The sequence below is a fragment of the Rhinatrema bivittatum genome, chromosome 11 (genome assembly GCF_901001135.1).
Source record: "Rhinatrema bivittatum chromosome 11, aRhiBiv1.1, whole genome shotgun sequence".
Lineage (NCBI taxonomy): Eukaryota > Metazoa > Chordata > Amphibia > Gymnophiona > Rhinatrematidae > Rhinatrema > Rhinatrema bivittatum.
Window position 1 is genome coordinate 62,202,859 of NC_042625.1, and position 18,447 is coordinate 62,221,305.

An 18,447-nucleotide genomic window follows, 5' to 3' on the forward strand; every position below is an offset into this window, starting at 1 on the left:
GCACGCCCCAGGGCTTGCGTGTGTCACCGGGCCTATGCAAAATAGGTTCTGCGCGCGCAGGAGCAGGTTTTGGGGTTAAGCGCGTAATATACGGCTTAACCCTTTGAAAATCCACCACAATGATTTTAGAACTATTCTACAATCTCTAATTTTTACCAGCACTGACTACTGCAACTCTCTCATGCTAGGCTTACGGAAATCAACGAACCAACCACTACAGATTCTTCAAAACTCTGCTGCGAGTATACTAACTGGATGCAAAAAATCAGATCATATTACGCCTATTCTAAAAGCATTACACTGGTTACCGGTTGATAAACGAATTGAATACAAAGTGCTATGCATTTTGCATAAAGCCATATATGGCAATTAGGTAGAATGGCTAAATGCTGTGATCCGTATCCACACACCTCAACACAACCTTAGATATGCCAATAAAGGGTTATTATCTATTCCTTCTTTAACTTCAGCACATCTTACTACAGACAGAGAAAAAGCAATCTCGTTAGCAGGCCCAGGACTGTGGAATACCCTTCCAACGAACATAAGACAACAGAGTAATTTAAAACTGTTTAGAAAACAGCTGAAAACTTGGCTTTTTGAGCAAGCTTATAAAGATAGCACCAGCTAAATTGAATTTCATTCCACTTACATTGCACAGTTATAATAATGTTACTTACGGTCATTACTTTTAGTCCATCCTAATTGTTTTTCTGTTTAAAGTTTTATTTATAAATATTATTAAGTATTCACTGCTGTATTTAATCCGTATTTACTATTTTAATTTGTTATTAGGAATTAGGGATGTGCATTCGTTTTTGCTGAATTGGAAAATTTCAAAGAAATTGTCCAATTCGGCATGGGTCAGAGGACCCGAATCCCGAGATGGATTTTCCACGAACTTCGTGGAAAATTTGTTGTTCGGGTTAGCGCGGGGGGGGGGGGGGGCACATTTATTTAAAAAAAAAAAAAGAAATCCACCCCAATCCTTCAAATTTAGGCCTAGATTCACCATTCTAATGCAGAATGGTGAATCTAGCAAAAACAGGGGGCAGGCCTGTGAAAACCAGCAGCCATCGCACCACCGCAGTGTTATCACTGCCGGCTTTCGCACCCAATAGCGCCATCGTGAAAGGTGGTGCTATTGGATGTGCTACTGGCGACGATACCGGTGCTTACCTTATTGCCGCTAGCGAAAACATTGCAGCATCCTTTTTTATTTTTTACTCAACGCACAATTAAACTCTGGAATTTGTTGCCAGAGGATGTGGTTAGTGCAGTTAGTATAGCTGTGTTTAAAAAAGGATTGGATAAGTTCTTGGAGGAGAAGTCCATTATCTGCTATTAAGTTCACTTAAAGAATAGCCACTACCATTAGCAATGGTAACATGGAATAGGCTTAGTTTTTGGGAACTTGCCAGGTTCTTTTGGCCTGGATTGGCCACTGTTGGAAACAGGATGCTGGGCTTGATGGACCCTTGGTCTGACCCAGTATGGCATTTTCTTATGTTCTTATCTGCCTCCTTGCCACCCTGACTCCTCCCCTTGCCGCCCCAACTCTGCCCCCGACAAGCTATTGCACGCAATAAGCAATAGAAAATGACCCCTTAGTTAATTACAACCCCCCACCCTCCCGACACCCCCAAAACTTGCCTAAAGTCCCTGGTGGTCCAGCGGGGGCCGGGAGCGATCTCCCACTCTCAAGCCATCGGCTGCCAGTAAACAAAATGGCGCCAGTGGCCCTTTGCCCTTACCATGTGACAGGGGCTACCAGTGCCATTGGTCGGCCCCTGTCACATGGTAGGAGCAATGGACGATTGGCGCCATCTTAGAAAATGGCGTAGGCCATCCATTGCTCCTTCCATGTGATAGGGTCCAATCAATGGCACCGGTAGCCCCTGTCACACGGTAAGGGCAAAGCGCCACTGGTGCCATTTTGTTTACTGGCAGCCGACGGCCCGAGAGCAGATCGCTCCTGGGACACCCTCTGGACCACTAGGGACTTTAGGGGAGGTCGGGAGGGTGGGGAGTGGTTGTAATTAACTAAATTTGAAGGGTTGGGGTGGGGGGTTCCATGTTTTTTTTGGCAAAAATTGCCGAGAAAAAAAAAAACATGACCCTAAGCCCGACCTGGCAGATAAAAATGAAGCCCTTCCCTATTAGGAATTAAAAGGCTGGTCTTAGATTTTAACTTATGATGTATTTATCTCATTTATGCTATTTTTTATTTTATTGTTTAAATGATTATTTTTAATTGATTTTTAGTATTATTTTATTGTTTTACAGAAGGCTATTTCTCATTGATCAAGATTGTAAACCATTGAGACGGCTTGTTCCAAATGATGGTATATAAAAATGTATAAATAAATATGTATATAGATATATATAGATATATATGGATTTATTTGTCATAAAAGAGAAACAAGCAGCAAGAGATCAGGAAAATAAAGATACAGGGAAGGAAAGACCCTCGAGAGACTGCTCAAATCAGAAACCTCAGAGATTCTATCTTGAAATGAACATATTAACAAACCAATTCAGATTTTTAAAGTCCAAAATGGGTTTTCTTTGATACTCAAAAAGTTGAAAAAGAACTGTAAGCAAATTTTTCTCTGGGGAATCATGAATGATCACCTTTATCTCTTGAAGAAAGAGACTTTATCTATGATGGCTAAAGACTTGGTCCTGTCTTAAAAAATCCTCAGGCTCACAAAGAAGCAAGGAAAGAGACAAATCCTATCAGATAACTCTCACTGATAACATTTAAGACCCATGGGTCCTGAACTAATCCACTCCAAACTGTGAAAATTTCTCAGTCTCTGGTTTTCAGGACCAAGTGCTATAATCTGTTCTACAGACTGATCCTGTTCGAGCATCCTCTGTGGTCTCTGGAGCTACTGCGGGAGAACCATATCCCTCCCTTCCAGAAAAGGCTGTGGCCTTAACCAAAATGCCTCACTCTAGGGCTGCACAGCTGAAGCCACTGGCATAAGAGAGAATCCCAGAAGATAACTAGTGGACTGATCAGCAGATCAGTTCTTGAGCTGAAACACTGAGCTATCAAGCTCTCCACAGGCTATGAATTAGGGACTGGACTCTGATGCAGAAGAATCATTGTTCTCAAGATATTCTAATAAAAACTGTTTATTCATGACTATTTTCATGACTGGGAGTACCAGTCATTATGATGCATATTAATGCTTGGATATGATATGGGATTAGAGCACTAGACTCTATTGAATTTATTGCCTTTTTATTTGCTGAGCAGTGTATTTATTTATTTATTTATTTATTTCACATTTTTCTATACCGAACTTCATGGTTGAATACCATATCAGATCGGTTTACATCGAAAATTGGATTGGATTCTTAGAAGGAAGAAACACCGACTCAAAGGAAATGACAACCAGAAATTGTTATGCCGTCGGTCGCAGACGGCTGCGACCGCGTGAACACAGTTCTGGGGCTGCTCGCGGCTCATGCCAGCCTTCACTGCCACGTCCCCCGGGACTCCTCATGGCGGCCTGGACACTGCCGCCATCTTCCTCAACTTCGGGCATTTCTAGGTGCGCGTATGCGCCACCGGGCACTCCTTTGAAGCCTCCTCGGCGGGAACTTTGGGGGTGTCTCCGATTGATGACATCATCAGACCGGTGTATTTAAACTCCACCTTCGCCCTCAGCTAGCCAACTTGGCAACAAGTTCTGTACGTCTTCAACTACCTCTACATGTTCCTGAGACTCACTTCGTGCCTTGGACTTGGACCCTGTCTCGTACCCACTCCTCGGGGGCCAGTGCATGCACTGGGGACTTGCTTTCCTTGCCTGGCTCTGTGTCTCCTGGGTTCTAAACCGGCAAGGCCTCCCATTCCTTGGGACTCCCTCTGGGACACTTCAACTATCCATGAGTTCTACTGAGGTTCTCCCCTGCTCCTCAGGGTTGTGCCCGCATCCTGATCAAGATTGGCCGTGCCTCCCACTCCTCAGGACCGTGCTTACGTATTACAGTGACTGCCAGAGCTTCCCCACTCCTCGGGGTAGTGATCTCCGGCTTCCCTGGGATTTGCTCACTTCCCTGCTTCGCGGGGTTGCGCCTACATACTATATTGAGACTGCCTACACTTCCCCACTCCTTGGGGTGGTGCTATGTCATCACTAGAGGCTCAGCTCAGGCTTCCCTGTCCTGTGGGCTGGTCCACGGTGTTACATCATTATCCTATGCTGTGCAGCTCCTCCCTTCGGGGTTGCCCTCCAGAGTACCTCCTGATTGGCCAAGCCTCACGCCCCCCGCTCTGCCTGGCATTCCTTCCCTCGGGGTCCCTGCCCAGGTACTGCGTCCAGTCTATTCTCCACAGGGGTCCTCTCCTGGTGCCGCGGGACCTCTCTCTATTGCCTCACCCAGAGCTCTCTGCTGTCTCTGACCTCACCTCCCAACGGTGCAGACCTGTGGAAGTTCTTCCCACAGGTAGTAGCAACTTGCATCTCGGGCCAAGGGCCCACATATCATAACAGAAATTTTGCTGCCCAGGACAGACCATAAAAGGTCAAACATAGGGGGTCCTTTATTAAACATTTTTCCCCTAGAAACAGAATGGGAGAAAAGCCTTAGTGAATCAGGCTCATAGATTATTGGATCCCTTCACCCTTCTGGACCCCTCTTTCCAGATTTCTGAGATACAAAATCATAGACCTATGTAAATATATTGCATACATAGTTATAAAATATTTGACTGTAAGCTGTTCTATTGCCTCTGTTAATTTAAATTTATTGTAATCCACCTTGAGACCAACTCTGAGAAAAAGTAGAATATCAAATCTTTATAAATAAATAAATAAACCTTACAACATAACCATTTGACCCATAGCATTTATACAATGCTGAGTTTATCCGTGGATCCTATGAGAGCAGTGGCTTCTTCCAGCTGAATTGAAGTCTTCTTGGGGGTCTTAATCGATGTCTCAAGGGTGCCTCTGTATAATCTGTCTCATTTCTTTAACACCTTAGAGAAAAGAAAAGCTTCATCTAGTGGCATCCAAGCAGCCAGTAAACATTCCCCAATAGTTAAATCAATAGGCAAGACCCTAAACCATTTCTGCCTCAGCTTTATGAAAGGATGGGACACCTCCTTCAAACCTTGGTCCACAAGCTGCACACAGTATCTAATATGGCAGCCATCTGCCCAGTCATACAGTTAAATTGGTTTTAAGTGAAAATATGATCTCTTTCAATATTTTGTTCTTTCAAAGTCTGGCTCAGACTCTTTGGACCCTTGAGGACAGAAGGTACCAACCTCTTGGTATGGGGAAGGTGCTGGGACCCGAACTAAGTCTTAGGGACTCATGGAAAGGATATGCTGAGGCAAGACATAGATGCAGGCTGAGAATGAGGTCGAAAGCAGAATCCTCATGAAAATGCTGGCTGAGCCAGTGAATCAACTCTGGATCAAGCATTCATAGGAGATTTGGGTGTGAAAAGTTGAGTTACAATTCCAAAGAAAAACTTTCAGAACCTGAAGAAGGCATCTCATAAGAAGGACAAAAGAAAGTCAGATTTTGAGCTCTAAAGTTTGTCTGTATGCGCAAGATAGCATCTCCCTTGAGATGCCTTATCCTTCTTGCCAACTGGGACCATTCCCAAGAGGTTTCTGCCACAATAAAGAAAAGACACATAATATTGACTTATCTGAGTCTCAGAAAAGCCTCAATAGATATCAAGCAGCTCTTTGATTCCTTCCAGACACAGGGACATGGGAGGTTCTGTGACACTAAGCAGGATTTATACAGTATGACCAGAATGAGATTAGAATCCCAAAGGTGGCCATAATGGGAGCTCCTCAGCAACACTTATACTAAACACAGATCAAGGAAAGCAGACTATAGCAACCCTACTGCTTCTTGACTGCAGATGATGATGCCCAGATTCTCCCACAGGTTCAAGAGGCTGTGCATTAAGCAACTGTTCTAGATGCATGTGGGACAGAACTGCACCATGCAGAACTTGATTCTCCAACCCACTGCTCCAGCTATTTTATGAAGGCCAGGGGATGGCAAATGAGGAAGTTTACTTCTGCAGTACAACCACCTCCACCTTCACAGTTTCATTAAATGTCAAAGAGGCAACATGGATTCCTCTGCCTCCTGAAAAGACTCGGCTTCTATGGTTAAGATACACTACTGAAAAGGGAAAAGTTTTAAAATGGAAAAAGGCTGCTAGAGCAACAGCATAACTTTTACCTAAGGAAAGAAAATCAAAGCTAAAACTGAAAGGAAGCAAGAATGTGCCACAATCATAAAGAAAGAGGAGCTGAAGAGTTTTGACTTGTTGACCCCTAGTGGCAGGTATGCTCTATTACATCCTTGAGCACCTATTTGGTACTGTTAGTGGATTCTAATAGAACTGAACATGTTATGTATTTTAAGATAGTGAGTTATTATTTTATATTTCATGAGATGAAGTGGTCTAGTTTGTAATTAGCACTTTGGACTGTAACTCGGGAAGTCCTGGGACATTAGTACAAAACTCTCCATGCCTCTGGGATCTCCTTGAAAACAAAGCATTCCTGTTACTCTGGCTTTCTCAGTCAAAAAATATTAAACATGTATTGTATTTTTAATGCCACGCAACACAATATATCACTTGAGGACAGAAAAATAGTAAATGTGTTTCTAACCATTCTTAATTTCATAGTTTAAAAAAAAGAAGAGTAACTTGATCTTTACTTTCCCACCTTTCTGGGTAACTGTATTCATCCCTAGAGCATATAAATTGAATCATTCTCCATTTGAAGAAAATTCCAATTGTTCTGTTGCCAGTATGATTGCATCGAATTATTATTTCCCATGTATTTTCATACTTAAATTATTACCTATGTGGAATGATCTCTAACACCACAGACATTGTGGGCTCTTTTCTAAAGAAAAGGAGAGGAATTAAAGACACTCTTGGTTTGCAAATCCTCTTCATGGCTGACTCCTGGAGTGTAATTCTGAGCAAGCCAGGTTACCTTCCTGTGCTTCAGTTTACGAAATAATAAATGGGTGAAAATAACAATTGGGCCGATACAGTAAAGTCCGCGGGAGAGCGGGCAAACGCTCGCTCTCCCGGCGCGAGCACCGGCCACTCTCCTGTGCGCGCGATTCTCTATTCAAATGAGGCCTGGCGGTAAAAACAGGCAAAAGGAGGCGCTAGGGACACTAGCGCATCCTAGCGCCTCCTTTTGGACCAGAGCGGCGGCTGTCAGCGGGTTTGACAGCCGACGCTCAATTTTGCCGGCGTCGGTTCTCAAGCCTGCTGACAGCCATGAGCTCGGAAACCGGACGCCGGCAAAATTGAGCATCCGATTTTCGACCCGACAGCCGCGGGCCGACTTCAAATTTTATTTTATTTTTTTTTTACTTTTGGAAACTTTCGGGACCTCCGACTTAATATCGCCATGATATTAAGTCGGAGGGTGCACAGAAAAGCAGTTTTTACTGCTTTTCTGTGCACTTTCCCGGTGCCTGAAGAAATTAGCGCCTACCTTTGGGTAGGCGCTAATTTCTGAAAGCAAAGTGTGCGGCTTGGCTGCACATTTTGTTTTCTGAATCGCGCAGGAATACCTAATAGGGCCATCAACATGCATTTGCATGTTGCGGGCGCTATTAGATTCGGGGGAGTTGGACGCGCGTTTTCGGCCCCTTACTGAATAAGGGGTAACGCTAGTGCATCAAAAACGCATGTCCAATGGCAGGTTAACAGTGCGCTCCATCAGAGCACACTGTACTGTATCGGCCCGATTCTTCTACTCTTGCCCTTTTGGAAGATTTCTTGCAATACAGATACCAAACATATGCCGCCAGGCTTTCCAGCCCTGAGGTGACCTCATGAATCTGAAATAGTAGGTGATTCAGATTTAGATTAATATTGACATAAAAACAAATATAATAATTATAAGGGAGACTCCAGTTCTACCTCTTAATAATTTGGTAGCAGTAGCATCCACAGGCTTGGTTGCCAGTAGGGATGTCAATGTAGGTAAGTGTGTCTGTTAGGCTTGGCACGCCCCAGTGGGAGATGCTGTAGTTTAATAAAACTGGTGTGCCCATTTTGAGAGAGGGTTCCAGAAAAAGGATAAGGTACAGACAGAGGAATTAGCACAGCACTGAAGAAGTGAGGGTCTCTCCTTGTAGAGGGGACTTATAAGCATATCTTTGCCTCCATTGAGAAAAGACCAAGAAGGAAGGCTGAGGAGAAGAAGCCTTTCCAGGAGAAGTGCTGGGGCCCACGATTGGGATGCCCAGGATCCTTTGGGAGAGGAGAAGTCTTGGTGCTCAACAATTAAACTCCTGAGAGGTTGCTAGAGTGAAAGAGGAATTTGAGAGACGTGGCTGTAGATGAGAAGCTAAGAAAACAGAGACAGAGTTGCCATTATCAAGCACATATTGGGGAGGGTCCCAGGAGGAAGATTCTTGCCCCAAGAGTTTACTTGAATAGGAGTTGTTCCTTTGGGGAAGGAACTGAGATTTGGCACAATTTGGACATTGTTGCAGTGTGGTGTCCTAGCCTTTGGGATGCCAGGTCAGTTTTGGACTTTGCCTGTTTTCAATGCCAGTGTACTGTATTTTAGAGATGTGCATCATTTTTTGTGTTCGTGTCGTTCTTCGTTTTTCGGCCGCCATGGAAAATGTCGTTATTTTTCGGTTCGGGACTTTTTTTTCGCGAAAAATCGATTTTTAGTTAGTGCGCGCTAACTCCCAGTTAGTGCGCGCTAACTCCCCGTTAGTGCGCGCTAACTCCCCGTTAGTGCGCGCTAACTCCTGTTAGTGCGCACTAACAAAAACCGTTAGATTTTGTTAGTTTTTGTTACTTTTTGTTAGTTTTTGTTAGTGCGCACTAACAGGACTTAGCTCGCACTAACGGGGAGTTAGCGCGCACTAACTCCCGTTAGTGCGCACTAACCGGAAAAACGAATTTTTGCGAAAAAACAGGAAAATCCTGATTTTTTTCGGGCTCCCTGAAACATGCCGAATTGGACAATTTCGTTGCAATTTTCCAATTCGGCAAAAACGAATGCACATCTCTACTGTATTTGGGCTTGCTGCAGCCACATGAATAGTTCAGGAATATAATATTTATTTACAGTGCTTAAAAGATACAAGAATCAAGATAGTAGCTCACCTTGCATCAGTCACAACTAACAGGTAAATGTCCATGCTCTGGGTGGGTATGGAGGCCGAGCCCCCTATCTCAGTGGTTCATTGCTGAGGTCCTCTATCCTCTGTACCATGCCAGGGAATTGTTATGGGTTGTCTCTCTAAGCCTCTTAAACCAGTGGGCATTGATTGTGCCTGTTGGAAAGCTTCTGCCACTTCCAGGGTTCTCTCCTGGATGAGCCCAGTATGTTGACAAACCCAGTTCCGCATGGGCTAGTCCAGACCACCTAGGAACTGCTCCAGGAGTATTTTATGAGCCACTTCCAGTCCTGACCTTGCCTCCAGCTGGAGCCACTTCCATCTGGCATCTTTCAAACAATGAAAGAGGTTTCTGAGGTTCTTCCTGGGCTATAGGGCTGCCTGTTGGAACTGCTGCTGGTAGTATTCTGGGGAGAACCCCACTCTCTGTAGAATAGCGGCCTTGACATCCTCATAGGACGCCCTTCCATCTGGATTGGCAGCCTGGAACACCACTTGACTCTTGCCAGTGATCAAATTAGCCAAATAAGTTGTCCAATTGGTCTCTGACCAGGCTGACAGGCGGGTAGTCCATTCAAAGTTCTTTAGAAAGACCTCCAGGTTCTCTCCTCCTTCATCTTAAACAGGATATGTGAAGGTGAAGATGCCTGAGGTATTCTGGACATAGCCAATTGCAGGGCCTCAGCTAGCTGATTTAAGACTATGCCTTGTTGTGTTCATTGGTCTTGTAGTTGCTGCTGTTTATCTATTTGTGTTTGTACAGTGTTTTGCAGATGTTGCTCTCCTGTGGCCAGGGCCTGTATTACCTGCTCCATTTTATCTCCCTTTGGGGCCACCTCCCAAATGTATAACTCACACAAGGTGGAAAAAACAAAAAACACCTACTGACCTGTCTGGCCCTAACTTGCTTCTTGACCCCTGACTGCCCAGGCGGGGATAGTCCCCTTGGCCTGCAGTAGTAGAAATTGAAGTCACAAGGCCCCAGGAAAAAACTCTGCAAGCAGTTTTTTTTTTCTTCTTGGAGGCAGTGGGTTTTTACTTGTGCTTCCTGTTTAAGCAAAAAAAAAAAAAAAAATCCCTGAACTGACACCACCTGTAGCGTATTCCGGCCTGCTGAGGCTGCAGGAATAGTTCAGGAAAATAATAAAACTGCACCAACTTAGTTGTGGTGCAGATATTTATTTACAGTGCTTCACAGCCAGTAAAAGACTTTATTTTGAATAACAGCTTTGGCGTTGGTGTGGTGATTTTTGGAGCAACTTGGCTGATGAGCAGAAGAGCACAAGCGTGAGAAAGCTCTAAGAGCCTTGAAAGATTGTTCTTTTTTCCCCTGTGTGGGAACTTCAGGAGACTATAGGGCCTGCCCTAGGCCATGACACTCTTGCTGAGCCCTTGTGCCCAAGAGTTGATCGGTATGGGAGCTACATAACATATATCAAGGCTGTTCTTTGCAGGCAGTGCGATATGAAAAGCTGCATTTGGTTGTTTTATTAGGTTTTGGTAAAAACAAAAGTGTTTTTTAAATGTTCAACAGGTCGATCAACTGTAAATTGCAATGTTAGCCCAAAATGTGAAACACCCCCCCCCCAAAAAAAAAAAGGGGATCGCAATTACCATTGAAAAATACCCATGAATTGGTCTGTATTAATTTTGCATTCTCATAATGGTAGATTTAAAGATTTGACGCAATAGGAATGGTTGAAATATACTTATGAGATTTATCTGCTAAGTGTTTCTACTTGTCAGGGACATAAAAAGAAATGTGCATAGTGACTGAAAATCTGATACTGTCCCTCACAAAGCTAACACTAAAATTATTACCAAAATCACTTTAGAAATCATTTTGTTAAAATGTGACATGATAAAATAAATAAATAAATAAACCTACCCAGTGCATTTAGTTGCCCTGGGTTCAGACACTGTCATTGACTTATGTGCTTTTAGCCCATACTTTTAAGTGTTTTTGAGTTTTTCTTATGAATTAGATTCTGCAGTGGAGATTTTATTTATTTAAGTTTTGGGGGGGGGGAGGAAAATTCAAATTCACTTCTGGTCAATGGAGAAAAAGAACATGTAATAATAAACCCCTCGTACTCCGTATTTTCCATTCAGGTTATCATAATAATTCTATTGCCTAACAAAAGTATTTATAAATCAAGTAGTAATGAAAAGGTATGCCATATGCATTCTATATTTACATATCCAATAGAAACTTCATTATTTCTGCTTTTCTAGCAAAGCATAAGGAAACTAAAACTAAAAAGAAAAGTCAGCAGGTGAAAGCTTGTTGCTGTCCAAAGAGAATAAAATCATTATTTACACCTGCAATGCAAAGGGATGATTGGATTCTGCTCCAATTTACCAAATTGAAAATCTTTTCCTTATGACCCCATACCTCCTGGATCATATGCGTTCAATACATTTTCAAACACCCCTGCTGGCAAAACAAACCCACCTGTGCCAGGACGGGAGCTGCCAATTCCACTGAATCCTAGCAGAGCAGTAATTACTGCAGGCACCCTAATGGGTTTTAAGGAGCAGGAAAAGGGGAGCAACTTGTACATTAAAGGGGTTCTTTAAATATTTTAGTGACTGAGCACAAAACAAATCCACTGCAGTAACAAAGGCAGAAGGCACTCTTCCTAGACATAAGGACACCACAGACTCTTCAAAGGACTGAATTTAAAAGTTCTAGATTTAGTTTTGAAGGGGAAAATGGAGTATTCCCGAATTGAATTACAACCTTGTTCTCTTTCTCACCTATACCTGATTTCATTTTTAAGAAAGCTGTAAAAGTTTAGTAGTTTTAACTACAAAAAAAGCAAGCAAAGCAATTTTTGGAGAAGAAAACTTTGTTTTTTTTTATTAAGGAAGACAAAACTCAAAATGTTTACTACTTTTTAAGAACATTGCAGACTTTTTTCTTTTTTTAATTTTTATGATCTTGTCTATCATCATATGGCTGGAAATCGGGTTTTTTTAAATTATGCTCAAAATGTAAAATAGAAACAAGTCTAATTCATCAATATTACCAGAATAATACAATCTGACTTGCTAATACCTATCTGTTTAGCTAGCTAGCTATCTTGGCAATCATTATTATCCATCCAAGCAGAGAAAATCCAAACAGATACAGTCTAAAAAAATATAATGTCTATAAGAGAAAATGCATTGATTTGAGATTGCTGACATTAGACAACTGACACATGTGGTAATAGCATGACATAACTAATCAAGATAAAACTGTCTGATTATCCTATAATGTATAGCACCCTGACCACTTTTTAATCAGCTTGTTTTCATGAATAGTGCACCATATAAATTCAAGGAAAAGCCTATAGATTACAACAATATATATATATTATATTTAACAGACTCCTTAATGTTATTAAAATTAGCTGAGAAATACAAATGGTGGTGCTGTAAATGTATTCTGATATAAATAGTGTAAATATAAATGTATAGGTAAAAGTTTGAGAAATCACAGCAATGCCTACTAGTAGCATTATACTTGAGTGTAATTATACTAGGAGAGGAGTCTGAGCTGGAGGCAAACATTTTTTAAGCCTGTAGTTGGAAAGTCTTACATGTTATGGGATGCCTTATGTACAGCTAGTTTGTGCAGAATACATGTTGAATTCAATTCTGCCAAAACACACGCAGGTTGTGGTTTGCCCTTTGCTAGGTTTTCGTGAGTAAGCTGCTCCTTATTCTAATTCTGAAATTTAAAGAAAAATGTATGAAAAATCCAAGGCAGCATTTAAACTACACAGACACATGTCACCGTTCTTCCTCCTAGGAACTGAGAAGATATAATTTATGGTGACATGGGCTGACATGGAGATGTAAAATATACATGTTGCCCGAGCTTTTAAAAACTATTTTTGTTTATATTTAAGAAGTATGCAATGTTTTCAGGGAGAGAGAGGAAGCCTTTCTTCCCAGTTTTGTTGACTTTGGAAAATTAGGTTCTTAATTAGAGACAAGTTGATGTTTCTAGCTGTGCCTTACCAGCAGATAGCATTCCCCTTTCTGTTGAGAATCCGTAATCTTAAGTGTATTTGTTCAGTGGTATTTGGAATATAAACTTGAAAATGGTAAATAACAAAAAAAAAAACAAAACATATGTTGCGTCTCTGGGTATAAACCTTAAAAATGCTTTCAGGGTTTAGCTAAAATCGCTAAAGAATGCAATACTGGTTTAATTCTCCCAGGCAGCACACCTAACTGGAATGTAAAGAAACACTACAGAAAACATGAAAATCCCTCCTGTTTAAGTCCTTACTTTTGTACCAGCAAGAAGTAGTTTATCCCTTCTGAATATCTTATTTACATATCTCAGGACTCTATTGATTCAGCCAAATGTCATGTAAAACATGTCAAGGTGCTGAGTTGATCTTTGAAACCGGGAGGGGGGAGTTGTAGGCCTTTAAGAGCAATTTTCTACTTTTTTTTTTTTAAATATGATTTTTCTAAATCGTTTCGTTTGCAGTAAATAATGAGTACGTGAATGTTATGTCTTGGCTTTATTCTAATGGTTATTTTGGTGGGCAAAACAGATCATGTAAATGTTAAAGCAAGACAAACTGTTTCATCTAGATAAAAGGCCACGTTTATATTTGATTTTTATTTTAAGTAAATAGATTAGTAAATCGACAGTTTCTTAGTTCTTTTCTTTCGTTTATCTCTTGCCCTGAAGTTCATGTCCCTTTAATTGAAGCCTAGGAAGGTAAAATGGTAATGGATATCATGTTCTGAGAGAGAAAACGTGTCTGCAGCTACATTGTGAATGTTAGTTCAGCAGATTTGGAGGAGCCAGCTCTTTATTTCCTGGTCATCTTTCTATTGACAGTAGCCCAGAGTAGATTTTCCATGCTCTTCTGTTTACAGATGTCCCCTTTTTCTCCCTTCAGCTCCAAAAATTGACTAAAGTATCAATCGATTGCATAATGACTAGATTGCATCTTTAAAAATTTGCTTGAAACAACAGAAAAAAAAAAGACTGTCAGCTGTCATGGGATCAAATAGCCACTTTGTTTTACTCCAACAGATTTATTTTGCTGCTATGAGACTACAAAACAAAATCTGTTGCTTGGGAAATATCAGGAAACAGTATTTGATCATGTTCCCTTTCTGACAGCCAACTAGCCTGTATTCCTTCCAGAAAGCAGCTCTGGCTCTCTTCTAATGCAAAGGGGAGAAAGAAACCCCCCCCCCCCCTTTAAGACATGGGATTCCGAGATGCACGCAGTTTTAACATTTGCCTTCGCTTCAGCAAGTGGAGATGAAATGGGACCTTTGCAGAGCGAGTCAGGCTCTGTGGCTTGGCAATAGAAAAAAAAATGATTGCTGGTCAAGGCAGATAAAATCAGGTCTTTGCACTTTAATCAGAGGATATGTGTTAGCATGGATCTGCAAGAAGGGGGCAAGATTGCTCACATATTTTCACCTTAGTGGATTTCTTTTGGAAGAATTAATGCTGCAACGTCGGATTTTGTATTTCTTTATTTATTTTCATTTTAATTATTTTTTTTTTTTTTTGTAAATGAATAAAAAACACATGCGGTAGCATACACAAGAAAAGTATTGAAAAGATATATCTGCTTTAAAACAGCCACAATTAGTTTAGTTTTCTGAAAAGGCAAAAGGGAGCATGGCTATGTAAGACTACAGGTCTTTATATATATATATATATATATATATATATATATATATATATATATATATATATATATATATATATACATATATCCTAATTCAAATAGTTATGTACTTACAATTTGACAGTTCTAGTAATCTTTGATGAAAGAAGATTGATAACATGGAGAAAGGCAGAATCCTTTTATTTCTTTTCCGCTTGGAAGACCTATTTGCAAAAGAGGGGAAGCGAAGTGATAAACGGTGGGATGAGTGTAAAAAGTGTCAGGGTTTAGGAGCAGCCTAAACTAACTGGCGCCAAAGCACGTCTATAAGGCTCAGAATAATGCAGCCTTCAGCCAGACAACTTTGACAATCTGCACACACACACACACACGCGCACAAATTTCTGACTATTGCACTGAATTGTTCCTGATCAATAATTTAAAGGCCGTGCCAAAGGACATGCAAATGTAAGTTACAGGAAGAGCTAGCTCTCTTTATATGTTGTGTGTTGTTGTTTTTTAATAATGGTAAATAAAAGCAACTTAAGATAGGGCGTGTGGTTCGTCGTGGGGGGGGGGGGAGTCTGTGCTGCGTTAGAGAGCGATGTCGCCCTTGACTTTCCTACAGAGAGGGGAAAAACGGATGAAAGCAAATGGAAGAAGGGGGGGGGGGGAAAAAAGCAAAGAAAACATATAAAGGAAAAGAGCGCTTAGCTTGAAACTTATATTGCAGTGGGAAAAAGGTCGAAGGGTCGAAGGTTTCTAGTGTAAGGGACACCAATAAGGAAGGAGCCAGATGAGAGGAAGAGGAAAGAGATTATTCAGCTCTGAATGAAGTGCTTACAGCAGACATACATTGTTGGTACGGAGGCGGAGGGAGCCCCCTCTCTGTACCAGATGGCAAACTATCAGCTTTAGATGCGATCTCCTACCCCGTGGACTCTCTCCCCCGAGTCTGAGGAAAGCTACGTAATGCTGTGCCTACATCGTGCATCCTCCTGTGCTGAGAGGGAGAAGGCTCTTGACGTGGGCAGACTGGATGGGCCAAGGGCTCTTTATCTGTCGGCATCTACTGTGCTACAATGTAATGTTCACCCTCCAACCCCCGAAACCCTTGCAAGCCTTGGATGGATATTACAGAGTAGTCTAATTAATATACAAGGTAACTCTTGACTTCTGTGCAATTAAATCATGAAAACTTGCTCGAGGAGGCAACCTTTCCAGCAGGGTGACTTTGTATTAAGAAGTCGGCTAAGCCACACAGCTCAACTTTTTTTTTTTTTTTTCTTGCGTTTCGGGTGCATAACGTGGTTTATTTTAAATGTGAAGAATAAATTCGGTGTAGCCCTCCCCCCTCCCCCCCCCCCCCTGTGATATATAGACAAACAGAGAAACGGACAAATGCTACTACAATTCCAGAAAGCCAAGATTAACTGTTGGGATGACCCCTATCTACTCCCCCATTCCTCCAATAAAAGTTTATACAGTCCCAGCATATTGACCATACCCCTGAGGAACCGAGTTAATTAGGACGGAAACCTTCAAGGGTGGGAAAGGAGGTGCCGTAATGTCAACAGTGTTTCCTATTTAGTGACACCTTCGGCTGAATTGAAGCGGCCTGCAAATGGGGGTGAAAGTTTAAGTAGGACTAAAGCGTGTAATCGCTCCCCGCTAGACCTCACACAGGCCGGAGAGAATATTTACAGCAAACGCGCCAGAGTAAACCAGCCCGCCCCCCTCTTTTAAGTCAGATAAGCAGAGCCAGGCCGCAGGGTCCCCGGGCCAGCACCCGCTGGCAGGGCTGCCAGGGGCCTGGAGGGACCGGGCAGGAAACGGACCGCTCAGGTCCGAAAGAAGAATTCGGGCTCCGTTCCGAACCGACCCAATGAACCCGGCTACAATCTGTTGTTATATCTCATGCAAGCCGCAATATATTATTTTGACCCGTCTCTACACACAACTAGCAGGAGCCAAAGGGGGGGAAAAAAAAGGTCTATAAAACCCGTGGTTCCGTTTAGATAGTTAAATGGATGGACCTCGATGGACCATTTTTTTTTTTTCGAGTGACTCCTGTAAACTGTTCATTTGAGAATATTCCCATGGGAAACAGCATTTAACTTGGTGCAGAAAAAGTGACTCCGTTTAATAGATTATCCTACCAACAATTACATTCCCAGGCCCCTCTTAGGTGCACCGAGTTTAGCTTGTAGAGGTTACTCTTGGACCGGTTATTCATTCGCACCTCATTATGTTTTCTCTTATTTGCGCTTGGTCCCTTTTTTTTTTTTTTTAACAGTTTAAGTCATTTCCTAAAGTGTAAAATACATCCGATGTTACTGCGGGCTTAACATAAGGGCGACCAAAAAACAAAACAAGAAAGCGGTGAAATTTGAGGATAAAAAAAAGAGAGAGAAAAAAAGTGAAAGGAAAACCTACTTAATGTAATTTTTCTGAAGACGTGTAAATAAAGTCCAGTCAACTACACGCCATTAAAATAATGAGGTGAACTAGACTAGCTTTGTTGTCCTTTGCAGCTTTGATATTATATACCTCCCCTAGTTTTAAAAAGATTAGGGAATGGATGGGTATACAAAACCACAGAAAAGTAAAAAGTAAATACCTTAATGCCACTGTGCTTTACTAGGAGGAAAAGATAGGTCGTGTTGTATTCGAGAATGGGGGAAGGGAGGTTATCTGCTTTTTTTTTTTTTTTTTTAAGATTGGCCGTTCCATAGGCCTGCTTTTATCTATCTAGTTATCCGGAGAAGTAGCCAGCCTTTTATACATATGGGCCCTATTTCCAGACAAGTTGGATAGCCATGGCTTCTTAACACTGAAGCTGCAAAATGCTCTTCGGGAACTAATTAGAAAAATGTGTGCCTCCAAGAGCACCAGATACTTGACTTAGTACACCACCGCTATCTACCTAAGTACCTAGGTCAGGCCAGTCGGGGTCTCTCAGTGTCTCTGTCTTCTCAAAGTCTGGCAGACTGTCACAGTTTGGGGGTAGAGGGGGAAGGGCTAACAAGTAGCTGGAAGCAGTGGCCAATATTTAACTAAGATGGTTGGCCATCAGATCGTCTTTTGTTTGCTTGCAAATGAATCATCCAGCACGCAGTCGGCGCCAGTGTAGATTTATCACACACAGGAGGGGGAATGAGGAGGCTGAGGAGAGACAAAGAAAGTTCACACCTTCCTGCTTTTGATCCTAGATTAGTGCAATGTCCCCTTCATAATACGAGTCTCCAGGGGGCTTAGTCTGGGAGGTCACGCAGAATGGGCGGAAGTTGAAATACCATTAGCAAGCCCTTTAAAACCTGAAATCCAAATCTTCCAATATTTGGGGTTTTCCTAGAAGTGAAGAAACATGTATTTTATGTATTCTACAGTGTATTAGGGCTAAGTATTGTAGTTCTGTTGTGCGACCCTTGGTTTTGCATTTCCTGCACAGGGGAAACATTAAGCTTCAAAGAAGAGGCTCTTTCTTGAGGTGTGTGGTAGGAGCTGAAGTCCAGTTATGGATTGAAACTATTAATAAAACAAAACAAAACAAAACACAGAATTCAAGCAGATTTCAACTTCCTCACCTTATGAAGCCAGAGAGAAAGAAGAAGGCCTTTATACCGAATGACTGG

At 41.9% G+C, this 18,447-nt stretch overlaps 1 protein-coding gene and 1 long non-coding RNA gene across 2 annotated transcripts in view; one reads left to right on the top strand and one right to left on the bottom strand.

Moving 5' to 3' along the window:
• LOC115100683 overlaps positions 1–18,447 on the bottom strand; it is a 58,996-nt gene that overhangs the window by 38,851 nt on the left and 1,698 nt on the right. Inside the window, exon 2 of the long non-coding RNA XR_003859168.1 lies at positions 14,948–15,036. This is a non-coding gene — a long non-coding RNA (uncharacterized LOC115100683). The remainder of the gene's footprint in view (positions 1–14,947; positions 15,037–18,447) is intronic.
• The window catches only part of TBX3 (T-box transcription factor 3), a 65,605-nt gene that overhangs the window by 32,690 nt on the left and 14,468 nt on the right, over positions 1–18,447 (top strand). The gene's annotated exons all lie outside the window — the stretch shown is intronic.